This window comes from Bidens hawaiensis, unplaced genomic scaffold (genome assembly GCF_021521415.1).
Source record: "Bidens hawaiensis isolate Kalapana, Puna unplaced genomic scaffold, B.hawaiensis_p1.1 tig00035030_1, whole genome shotgun sequence".
Classification (NCBI taxonomy): domain Eukaryota; kingdom Viridiplantae; phylum Streptophyta; class Magnoliopsida; order Asterales; family Asteraceae; genus Bidens; species Bidens hawaiensis.
In genome coordinates, this window is record NW_027496078.1 from 137,053 (window position 1) to 148,418 (window position 11,366).

General features: G+C 38.8%; 1 pseudogene across 1 annotated transcript; it reads left to right on the top strand.

Annotated features, from left to right (window-relative positions):
• Window positions 1–2,186: 2,186 nt before the first annotated feature.
• On the top strand, window positions 2,187–11,001 carry LOC143586861 (COP9 signalosome complex subunit 6a-like; annotated as a pseudogene). Its single transcript, XR_013144773.1, has 5 exons — window positions 2,187–2,391; window positions 4,040–4,128; window positions 9,427–9,520; window positions 10,824–10,885; window positions 10,957–11,001. The product of XR_013144773.1 is annotated as a COP9 signalosome complex subunit 6a-like (transcript).
• The last annotated feature ends 365 nt before the right edge of the window (window positions 11,002–11,366 follow it).

The window sequence follows — 11,366 nt, forward strand, 5'->3', positions numbered from 1 at the left end:
GACTTGGCTGTTTATTTGTATGTGTGGATCATTAACCGTCTTGTCGGTCTATTCCGCAGTTCTCATGGTACCATTAGATGAACACGGGAGAACTATCGTTTATGATTTTCTCTTTTGTTTACACATGCACAGTTTGTCTTGTTTGTGAGCTCAATTGTGAGCACTGGCAGTCTATGAATCTTAGAGTTGGTCCCGATCAGATTACACCCTTGTTGAAAACCAGACATACACATGTTGCGCGCAGATTTATTGTTATCTATGTATTGTATTAAAACTTGATTTCTCACAAACACGCAAGTGTTTGACGTTTATTTTAACACATGTTCAGGTTTGCAGTAGCTGTTTTGGAGCTTGTGGACACGTAGGAAGTTTTCTTTATTTTGGACCTAGATTAAAATATATCAAGACAAGTTTTGTTGTTCGAATATTTTGTCTTATGATATATTGATTTATATTGATTTATGTTATCTTGTGTTTACTTTGCGCGTGCGCGAATGAATGTATTTATTAAATATTGACACCCAATAGTGTCACGAGTAATGAAACAATATGTGGCGCCCCGATGTATAATCCGCCTTTGGTCGGGGTGTTACAAAAATGAGTTCGGTTCAAAGCAAGTCATTTTAATAAAATACGTCAATTTGTTTAGGCTTAATTTCTGTGTTGACTGAACATTTAAAAATGGAATCTTGCTACTTATTTTATAAATTATATTAATCTAGCCAATTATCGGATCATTTTTACTCATAGCTCTATAAATTAGTACTTGAGACTTGAGAGTGACAACTTGATATTCCCTTTTTAATTTTCTCCAATGCAATCGAGAATCTGAATTTTCTTTTTTATTTTATTTTTTCACTTTGCAAATAATATTGTATACAAGTGATAATCTTATATTATAGTGCTTACATTTCTTATTTCTTTCAGATTTTTTTGGATTATAATAATTATTATTATTTTACTTTTTTTTTTTCTTTTAGTTTCTCAATTTTCATTTTTTGGCAAGCCAAAACAGGTATCATCACCAATTTTTTGATTTAAGGTGGAGATATTATAAATCATTACGAAGTAGCTCATTTCGAGATGAAAATTACAAAATTAGAGTGTCTTATTTAGATTTTTGACTTTTTATTACTTTTTCTACATTCATAATATGAAAAGAAAGATAAATTTGTTATAGATTTTATTCTTTTTTTGTTATTGACAGGCAATACCACCTGCATATGATGACAATCGAAATAAGTATTTTTCATTGATGGAGCATGTTAAGTATTAAAGTAAGTTGTTAGAAAAAAAAACTATAACTTTGATGTTTATGAATAAACGTTGTAACTTTTTAGTTTTCATAATTCTATGTAATGTAATATGTAATTTCATTTATGAGATGAAGTTAAAGATTTATGAATTATATTTGATTTTTTGTGCTTTTTTTGGACAATGATAGTTACTTACAAATATTTAGAATTTAGATCATATTATTAATGTTATTATTATTATTTTGTTGTTTTTATTTATTATCTACCATCCAGTGTAATACACGGGTTCTAACCTAGTAGCTTAATAATTAGAGTAGTTATGCTTTTATTTCTATTTTTGTGGGTTGGTAAGATGGTTAGTGTGAAATAGAATATCATAAGTTAAAATCCTATACAATAATACAACAATTTAGTTGTTAAAAAAAGCATATGAATCGTGTTTGTAGATCGGTGTGTCAAATTTGACACATATCTCAAATTTTATATAAACCTAAAGATGAACTAGACGCAAAATCATCTCACACATACACTCGTACATAACACGTGTACACGTGAGCGAGCTAATACAAAGGCGACCTATTTATCTTGAAAAAGAAAAAAAATCATTCAACCCTTTTTTTTATATTTTGCTCAAACTAAATTGTTCCCAACCACACGAACTCAGTTTTAGCTTTAAAATTTTCACATAACAAAATACTTATATGACACTCTATAATAGCTATTAGAGGCGTAAACGATTTGAGTCACTCATAAGCTACTTGAGATTAACTCGTTAAAAAGCCGAATTATGCCAAACTCATTAACAAATAAGTATGTATCTAAGCTTTAATTATCGAGCTCGAGCCGGCTCGATTTCTAAACGAACTTATTATTCACGAGGCCCCTTCCTTCAAATTCCCATTCGGAGAAGATACGATTAATCAATCAGAAATGACTTCGTCGAGCAGCAGCGGGTTAACCTTCAAGGTCCATCCACTGGTGATGGTCAACATCTCCGACCACCACCTGGGTTTTCGGTTGCGTCATCGGCGTTCAAAGAGGACGCACTGTCGAGATCTTCAACAGCTTCGAGCTTCTCTACGATTCTTCCACTCATTCACTCGATCGTTCCTTCCTCCAAAAAAACAAGAATTATGTCAGTTGTTTTTCCAAGCTTGTACTCGGCTCGTTTATTATTTATTATTAATTAATTAGTTTGTGCACGCTTTTTAGTATTTTTATATATTTTTGAGAAATATAACTTAAACGAGCCTATCCTCAACTTTAGCTCGTTTAGTACCTTAAACAAGCCAAAGCTCGGCTGGAGCTCGACATTAAAGTGTAAACTTAATACATGAAAGTCCAAAGGAGGAGAACTTAGCAATACACAGGGCTCGCTAAGGTTCGATGAGCTTCCCATTCAAGGCTCGAGTTCGGGCTCGATAACTAAAGAGCTATATTTGAAACTCGGGCTTGGCTCGAGCTTGAAAAAGCTTGGCTTGTTTTGAGCTTTTTATTGATCCCCGCAGTGGCGGATCTAGACTCGAAACCGAGGGGCAGCACTCAAAAAAAAAAAAAATTCTCCGTATTTCATACAATGTTAACGAAACAGATATAAAAAACACGACAACAAGTAAATTTAAACTAACCGGGTTAACGAACCAACAGTAGCGGATTTAGGTTGGGCTGTAAATATCTCCTCTTCGGTTTTTGATAGTTTGAAACCGAGCCATTACATCTTCTTCATTTACTTTATCAAACGTTTCTCTTTCGACCGCACAAACTAAAGCATTGTTCAAATATTCATTACCCATTCGATTGCTCAAATCCGTCTTGATAAGCTTCATTTTAGAGAAACATCTTTCAACGGTTGCAGTTCGAAAAAGGCCTATATATAATATTCTTTTTAGTACAAGGGCAACCGGTAAAACCAATGCTAGCTTCAATATTCGATGATAAACCAAAAGAAAAGTTGTGTGTTTTCTGTTTCCACTATTACACGAGCAAGATCACTCATTCCACCCAGTTTTGCAAATTTAGCATCTTCCTTTAAAGTGTAATAAAAGGTCGTAAGATCACCCGGAATACACCCTCTTTCTTCGTTAGTAAAGTCATTCGGGCCGTCCTATGGGCGGTGGCTGTGGACCAGTGGTGACTAATGTTGTGTGATTGGTTCGTCCGGGCCGTCCGGCGGTGGTGTGGAGGTTATTCCGACGCCTGACGAGCTGTGGTGAGAAGGCAGAAGAGGCTGTTGCGCTGCTACTGTATTATTTTTTTTAGTTTTGTTGTAAATGTATAAGATGGATAGGTGAACGGTGGTTTGGTTGGGTTAGGTTAATTGGTTTTATTTGTTTGGGCTTTGGCTTTTGATTGGGTTAAAAACATAGATTGGTTGGGCTTAAAATCTTAGGGGTAACGTTATTTCTAACCAGGGGTAACGAAACACGAAAACCGATTTTTTTTTACACTACCGGTAAAAAGTTGAGGGGTAGCCTCCCCCTCCTTATAATGTATGTCCGCCCCTAGATCCCTGCTCAAGTAGCTCGGCTCGTTTGCACCCACCCTGGTGAAATCTATACATAGAAGTCCAAAAGAGGTAGAACTCAAAAATACACAAGGGTTGAGCTTGGGCTCGATAACTAAACAAACTTTATTTGAGACTCGGACTCGGCTTGTTTTGAGCTTTTTATTGATCCGATCTCGAATAGGTCGTGAACGGCTCGGCTCGTTTGCAGTCCTAGTAATTGATTGTAGGGGTTTCCAATGTGCAATGTGATTAAGATGTGTGTTTGCGTGTGGAACAGATAAGAAGGTGTTTCCTAACTTCTATATACTTGGATGGTATTCTACGGGTGCGGATGCGGAAGAATCGGATATGCTTTTACACAAAGCTGTAAGTAATTGAGTATTCAGTATTGTTTTTTTAGGTTATAAAGTTTTAGACTTTTGATGGGACTGTGTGATGTTATGTCATTTGATGCATTTGTATGTTTGAAAGAGTTAATTATGAAAATGTTGAGTGAACTTGTCTTTGGGGATGTTAAACACATGCTCAGGGACCAAGTTTATACGTTTTTTGAAAAAGATTAACCAGAATTTATATATTGTTACACAAGTTATACATGTGTATGCTGTACTTCTAATACGATGCGTATATCGAGCTCTAGTTTTGTTCATTATCCAAAGTCTTAAATCATAGTTTTTGTTTAAGTGATGTCTTGGAAAATATATTTTTTTAATAAAATGTTTCTTTAGTTTATGTGCTTGAACCTGTTTGAAGGTTGCCATATATGTGAAAAGTATTAGCAAGCATATATTATTTAGTTCTCTGTATCATATTATTATTTTAGAAGATACGTATTTCTATATTTATGGGTAAGGTTGTTAGAGTTGTTTCCTATATTAGGAACATCCTTTGTACATGTTGACATTCATTCACAATTTACAATATACAATAATACTTTTATGGCATCAGAGCCATCCCTAACCTTTCAACGATCCTAGCCACTGTGCTCAATCTTTCTATTTGTTTTTCTCTTTTATTCTTCATTCATGGCAGGAGACTATTCTTCTGTTGATGTTCATGCCAAACCCGATCCCAAAACCCTTCACCCCATTTATTCGGTAACGAATATCCATAACAAAATTCGTGTTTTAGATGGCGAAGAAGTCACATATTCCTGCTGGACAAAATTGTTCAAACTCCAGGTTATAAAGTTTCTCATCATATTGATGGGACACCACCTCCGGCCGTCACTGATGAGACTTACGAGTCTTGGGCCGAGGTCGATGCCATCGTCCTGCAGTGGATTTACGGGACCATCACCAACAAGATCTTGGCTCATGTTCTCGTTGCAGACACAACAGCACAAGAGGCATGGAACAAGATCCGGGAAATTTTTCTTAACAACATGGAAGCCCGGGCACAACTCATTGAACATAAGTTTACAAATCTTACTCTTGCAGCCTGTTCGTCCTTAGACGATTATTTCCAACAGTTAAAAGATCTCGCTAACCAACTTGAAGATGTGGAAAAACCTGTAGACGAGTCCCGACTCATGATGCAGATGATTAAAGGCCTTCCAAGTGAGTACAATATAGCCGCTGCCATCATCAATCAGGGCCCAAACACGTGGGATCAAGCTCGAAATCGAATCGGACTGGAACAACTAAGGCTGCAGGCCCAATCTCTGGTCAACCCCACCCATTCGGCTCTAGCCGCACCCTCGCAATCGATACCTGCTCCGTCAGCTCCGACTAATCACAACCAAAATCAACCTCAACCCTATCAGCATACCTACAACAATCAGTCTCATGGCCGAGGTAGGGGACGAGGACGGGGCGGCGGCCGTGGGTATTATGGTCGTGGTGGTCGTAATCTTCATCAACAGTCTTCACATGGGTGGAACCCTGGATACTCACAATAAAGCTGGGGCGGCTCTCAAGCATGGAATGGACCTTCTCAACATGGCTGGAACGGGCCTCCACCATGCCCACACCCAGCCCAACCTAATTGGGCCTCCCCGTGGACAAATAAATCAACACCATCAGCCCCTGCAAATCCGCCTCCGGGCTTTCAACCACAACCTCCACAGGCCCATATGGCGTTTAATGGGTATGGGTCAGCACCCAGTCCGAATCCGCTATGCCCCACTGAACTTGGAGCGGCACTTCAGTCTATGCAAATTAATCAGGGTGATACTCCGTGGCACATGGACACTGGTGCATCATCCCACCTAACCGCTCATCAAGGTAAAATTCAATCTCAATCTACCATTCCTTTTAATGGTACTATACTTGTCGGTAATGGCCAATCCCTACCAATTTCCGGATCGGGTAATTCCACCTATCAACTCCCAAACAAGACCGTTCACTTAAATAATATTCTCTTTGCACCCCATGTTATTAAAGATTTGATTGCTGTTCGTAAATTTAGTCGTGAAAATCTTGTGTCTATTGAATTTGACCCATATGGTTTTTCTTTGAAGGACCTTACCAATGGGCGGATTCTTTCGCGCCATGATAGCACAGGGGACCTCTACCCGTTCACCGAACCTACTGTCGCTTCCGCAATATGCTCAATCACAACTACTACAAACAACTGGCACAACCGTCTTGGACATCCGGGACATCCTATCTTATATTTACTTTCTAGTCGTTCTTTTATTTCATGTAATAAAGATATTTCCAATATTTGTCATTCTTGTCAAATTTCGAACAACAAACAGTTACCTTTTAATGAATCTGGTTCTATAATTGTCGCTCCATTTGACATTGTTCACTGTGATTTATGGACTTCCCCGGTTCTTAGCAAATCCGGTTATAATTATTACATGGTTATTGTTGATAATTTTACAAATTATGTATGGGTTTATCCCCTCAAATTCAAGTCCGAAGTCTTTACAAAATTTACTAAATTCTATAAATTTGTTCAAACCCAATTTCAACGCAACATTAAAACTTTTCAATGTGATTTGGGTGGCGAATTCGATAACCGTGACTTTCATAACTTCGCCTCCACCCACGGGCTAGTTTTTCGTTTCTCGTGCCCCCAAACTAGTCCGCAAAATGGTCGCGCCGAACATATGATTCGGCGTATTAATGATCATTCGCCCTATTCTCATGCATGCCCACCTACCACCCTCGTTTTGGGTTGAGGCACTTCACACCGCTACTTACTTGCATAACATACTACCAACAAAACGTCTTAATTATCACACTCCGACCTATGCTCTCTACAACCGCCACCCCACATACGACCATTTACGGGTGTTCGGATGTGCGTGTTACCCTAACCTATCCGCAACCATGCCACACAAACTCTATCCTCGATCCACTCGTTGCATTTTTCTCGGGTACCCGTCAGACTTCCGCGGATACCGATGTCTTGACCCAGTGACCGGTCGGATCCACGTATCCCGTCACGTCGTCTTTGATGAATTCTCTTTTCCATACAATGAACCTATCTGTGATACTAATTATTCATTTCTCGACGACGAACCATTTTCACTTCCGATCTCATTCCCCACCGGTTCATCACCAGCAACTATTCCTACCACTACAGACCAGCCTACCCATACACCCCCTCCCACACCGCCTTCCCACTTAGAAACCTCCCAAACATCCCAAACTACCTCCAACAATCCACTACCCTCACCAACCTCGTTCCACCCCACTACACATCAACCAGCACCTGAACCGACACCAATCATCTCATCTAAACCCGAGGTGATATCACCTACACCTAACAAAGCCAGTTACCACTCTATGCAAACCCGCGCACAATCTGGCATTTCAAAACCAAATCCAAAATATAATCTACATACCACACAATCATCTCCCAATCAGATCTCTCTTATCCCTACCACATACCAAAAAGCTCTATCTGATCCAAATTGGAAATTGGCCATGATTGATAGTTTAAAGCGTTGAAAGAAAATGATACTTGGGAATTAGTGCCCTACCCAGATAACCACCCCGTAATACGTTGCATGTGGTTGTTCCGATATAAATTTAACTCTGACGGGTCCTTAGAACGGTACAAAGCACGTTTGGTGGTCAATGGTAAATCTCAAACAATAGGTGTTGACTGTGACGAGACATTTAGTCCAGTAGTTAAACCGGCCACGATACGCACAGTCCTCTCGATCGGCTTGTCTCGTTCTTGGCCGATTCACCAGTTGGACATCAAAAATGCTTTTTTACACGGAAACCTTACCGAAACAGTCTTTATGCACCAACCGGCTGGTTTTGTTGACCCAAATGCACCAAACTTTGTGTGTAAACTCCGTCGCTCTCTTTATGGCCTTAAACAGGCTCCGTGAGCGTGGTTTGACAGGTTTTCTCAGTTTGTTGTCAGTAAGGGGTTTAAAGGAAGTTCGTGTGATAACTCGTTGTTCGTTTATCGGCAAGGTAATGATATGGCATATTTATTATTATATGTGGATGACATTGTGATAACGGCTTCTTCTACTGCATTTTTGAACAACATTATTCGGTCACTTTCGCGGGAGTTTGCAATGAAAGATTTAGGCCCGTTACACCACTTTCTCGGCATCACCGTCACACGTGATCAAAATGGACTGTTTTTATTTCAATCTCAATATGCTTTGGACATACTTGAACGGGCCTCCATGTCGTCATGCAACCCATGCGCCACTCCGGTTGACACGGGTGCTAAACTTGGGGCAGACGACGGCCCATTACTTGAAGACGGGACTTTATACCGAAGTTTGGCAGGGGCGCTACAGTACCTCACGTTCACTCGTCCCGACATTCTTTTACGCGGTTCAACAAGTATGCCTATTTATGCATGCTCCACGAAAACCCCATCTTGCCTTTATGCAACGGATCTTACGTTACCTTCGAGGCACACTCGATTATGGGTTACGACTAACGCCATCTTCCCCCACGTCCATGATAGCATATTCGGACGCGGATTGGGGGGGGGGGCTGTCCAGACTCAAGACGATCCACGTCCGGATATTGTGTATACTTGGGAAATAATTTGGTATCGTGGTCCTCCAAACGTCAGCCCACAATCTCCCGGTCTAGTGCCGAGGCTGAATACCGAGGCGTGGCGAATGCGGTTGCCGAGACCGCTTGGATTCGAAATTTATTGTTAGAGCTTCATGTTCCCATTACTCGTGCAATGATAGTGTACTGTGACAATATTTCTGCGGTTTACCTATCCGGCAACCCCGTGCAACATCAACGCACGAAACACATCGAGATCGACATACATTTTGTACGTGAAAAGGTTCGCCTTGGTCATGTTCGGGTCTTACATGTTCCGGCTCCATATCAGTATGCTGATATTTTTACAAAAGGGCTACCTCGTGAATTATTCCAGTCATTCCAAGCCAGTTTGAGCGTCAATCAAAATCCCGCTCGAACTGCAGGGGCGTATTAGCAAGCATATATTCTCTGTATTATATTATTATTTTAGAAGATATGTATTTCTATATTTATGGGTAAGGTTGTTAGAGTTGTTTCCTATATTAGGAACATCCTTTGTACATGTTGACATTCATTCACAATTTACAATATACAATAATACTTTTAAAAAGTCTGTCATGCAATTTACGGTTCGGGTAACCAGAGTGTTATATTGAACAATCTATGAAAATTTGGTGAAAAGAATTTTTATTTTCGATTTAAATAACTAATGGTGATGGTTTTGTTGTAACAGTTGATGGATATTAATGAAAACCCTGTGTATGTTCTTTTGAACCCATTGATCAATCATGCACAAAAGGATCTTCCTGTAACCATCTATGAAAGTGGTATGTTGTCTAACATTGTAGCCTCTTTAATGCTTTATATGTTATTATTCGTTGATTCTCTTCTGCTTATAGTATTGCATACTAGTGTGGTAGTGTCTTTGTTTATATGCTCTTTTGTCGAAGTGTTTATGTGTAAGTTTCTTAGTAGGCCGCATGTTTTTACAGATTGTGTTATTATATAAGAGAATTTTCTTTCTTTAGCATTTATGTTTGCCATGCTAAGTTTGCCTTTAGTTTATCTCTAACAATTGTCTGTCATATACTTTCACAGAGGGCTGCAGGCTACTATTTTGTATATTTAGGCAGTAGATTAAATGACTAATATCAATATGCATGTTTTGTTATTTTGTAATGATACCTACGGGCGTTCATGGTTTGGTTTTGACGGTTTTTAGGCCAGCAGTCAGCCAAGCCAAACCGTTCAAGTTTTTAAAGTGAACCAGGTAAAACGGTTCATAGAGCCAAACCATTAGTAACGGTTTTGTTCCGGTTTGGTTTTACGGTTTAGGCTCATTGGGTCTTATACATCATTTTTCATTTCAGAGTTTTCTGTACCAAACAAATCAGTAACACATGATGATGGGTAAACATAACTAGAACTTGTTTATGTTTGCCCGTCATCACTTTTTTTTTATTTTTTTGGTGGTTTGCTTTGCTTATTCACAAAAGTTTAGAATGAAGAAAGATGTTTAAAGCCTAATGAGCCCAAACCATGTAAACAAACCCGAACAACCTTCACTAACAGTTTGGTTTGGGTCGGTTTACAATTTGAATGGTTTGGTTTTGGTTTTCGAAAACCGTGGTTCACCGTTTTGTTCACTGTTTGACTTATAAACCATCAAGACCGGACCGTGAATATCATATCCCAGATTATGCATAGCACATGTCAGATATAAAACTATCGATACTTGATAGCATTTGCATGTTTTTAGAACTTCAAATTGGGTTCATGTGTCCAGCTAGTTTTATGTAGATATTAAGCTATCATTTATATTTCATAGTGACATGAAAAGCTATAAGCCACTAGTATTAGCTAACACCACCTAGCACACGAACTTTGCTCTTTATTTGCATGTGCTTAAGATGCTATAAAAAGTGTTCCTGTGAAATATGAACTCTATTGTCACTTGGCAACACTAATTTTGTGGCATGGGTCAGTCAAACAACGTGTTCATTAACATACCTTTTAGCATTCAACTTCACATAAACACTAACCTACTAACATTACATGCTTAGCGGTTTTCATTTAATAATTGATAAATTAATCTGATTTTTGATCTTTTCATGATAATGACAATTCAAGAGATGCATGTCATTGATGGGATTCCACAGCTTATTTTTGTACGCTCAAGTTACACTATAGAGGTTACTTTATTTCATTTATGTACCTTTTAAATATTATAACCTGGATTGATCTTCTTCCTAATTATATTCAGACAGTAGAAGCTGAAAGGATATCGGTTGACCATGTTGGGATATAGTGGTGATCAGTCAACGGTTTAACTTTTTAACCCGGTTTAATAAAATTAGTTTCATAATTATTAATCATATTAATAACAGAATACGATGCGGAATATAAAACGAGTAATCACCATTTAACGGAACCGTACAGGATCCGGTTACAAACGATACGAGTACGAGTCTAAGCAACCAAAATAAATAATAATATACAAGACATTATTTAATTTTACCTCGGTTAATAAATAACCGGTTGAGACACCGAGGACCAACGAACAAACGCTAGGTGACGAGTGAGTAACCGGACAGTGGTGGCGGCAACCTTTGACGACAGCGGCAGTAGTATCCGATCAGTAGCAGCAAGCAACAAGAACAACAAACGGCGGCG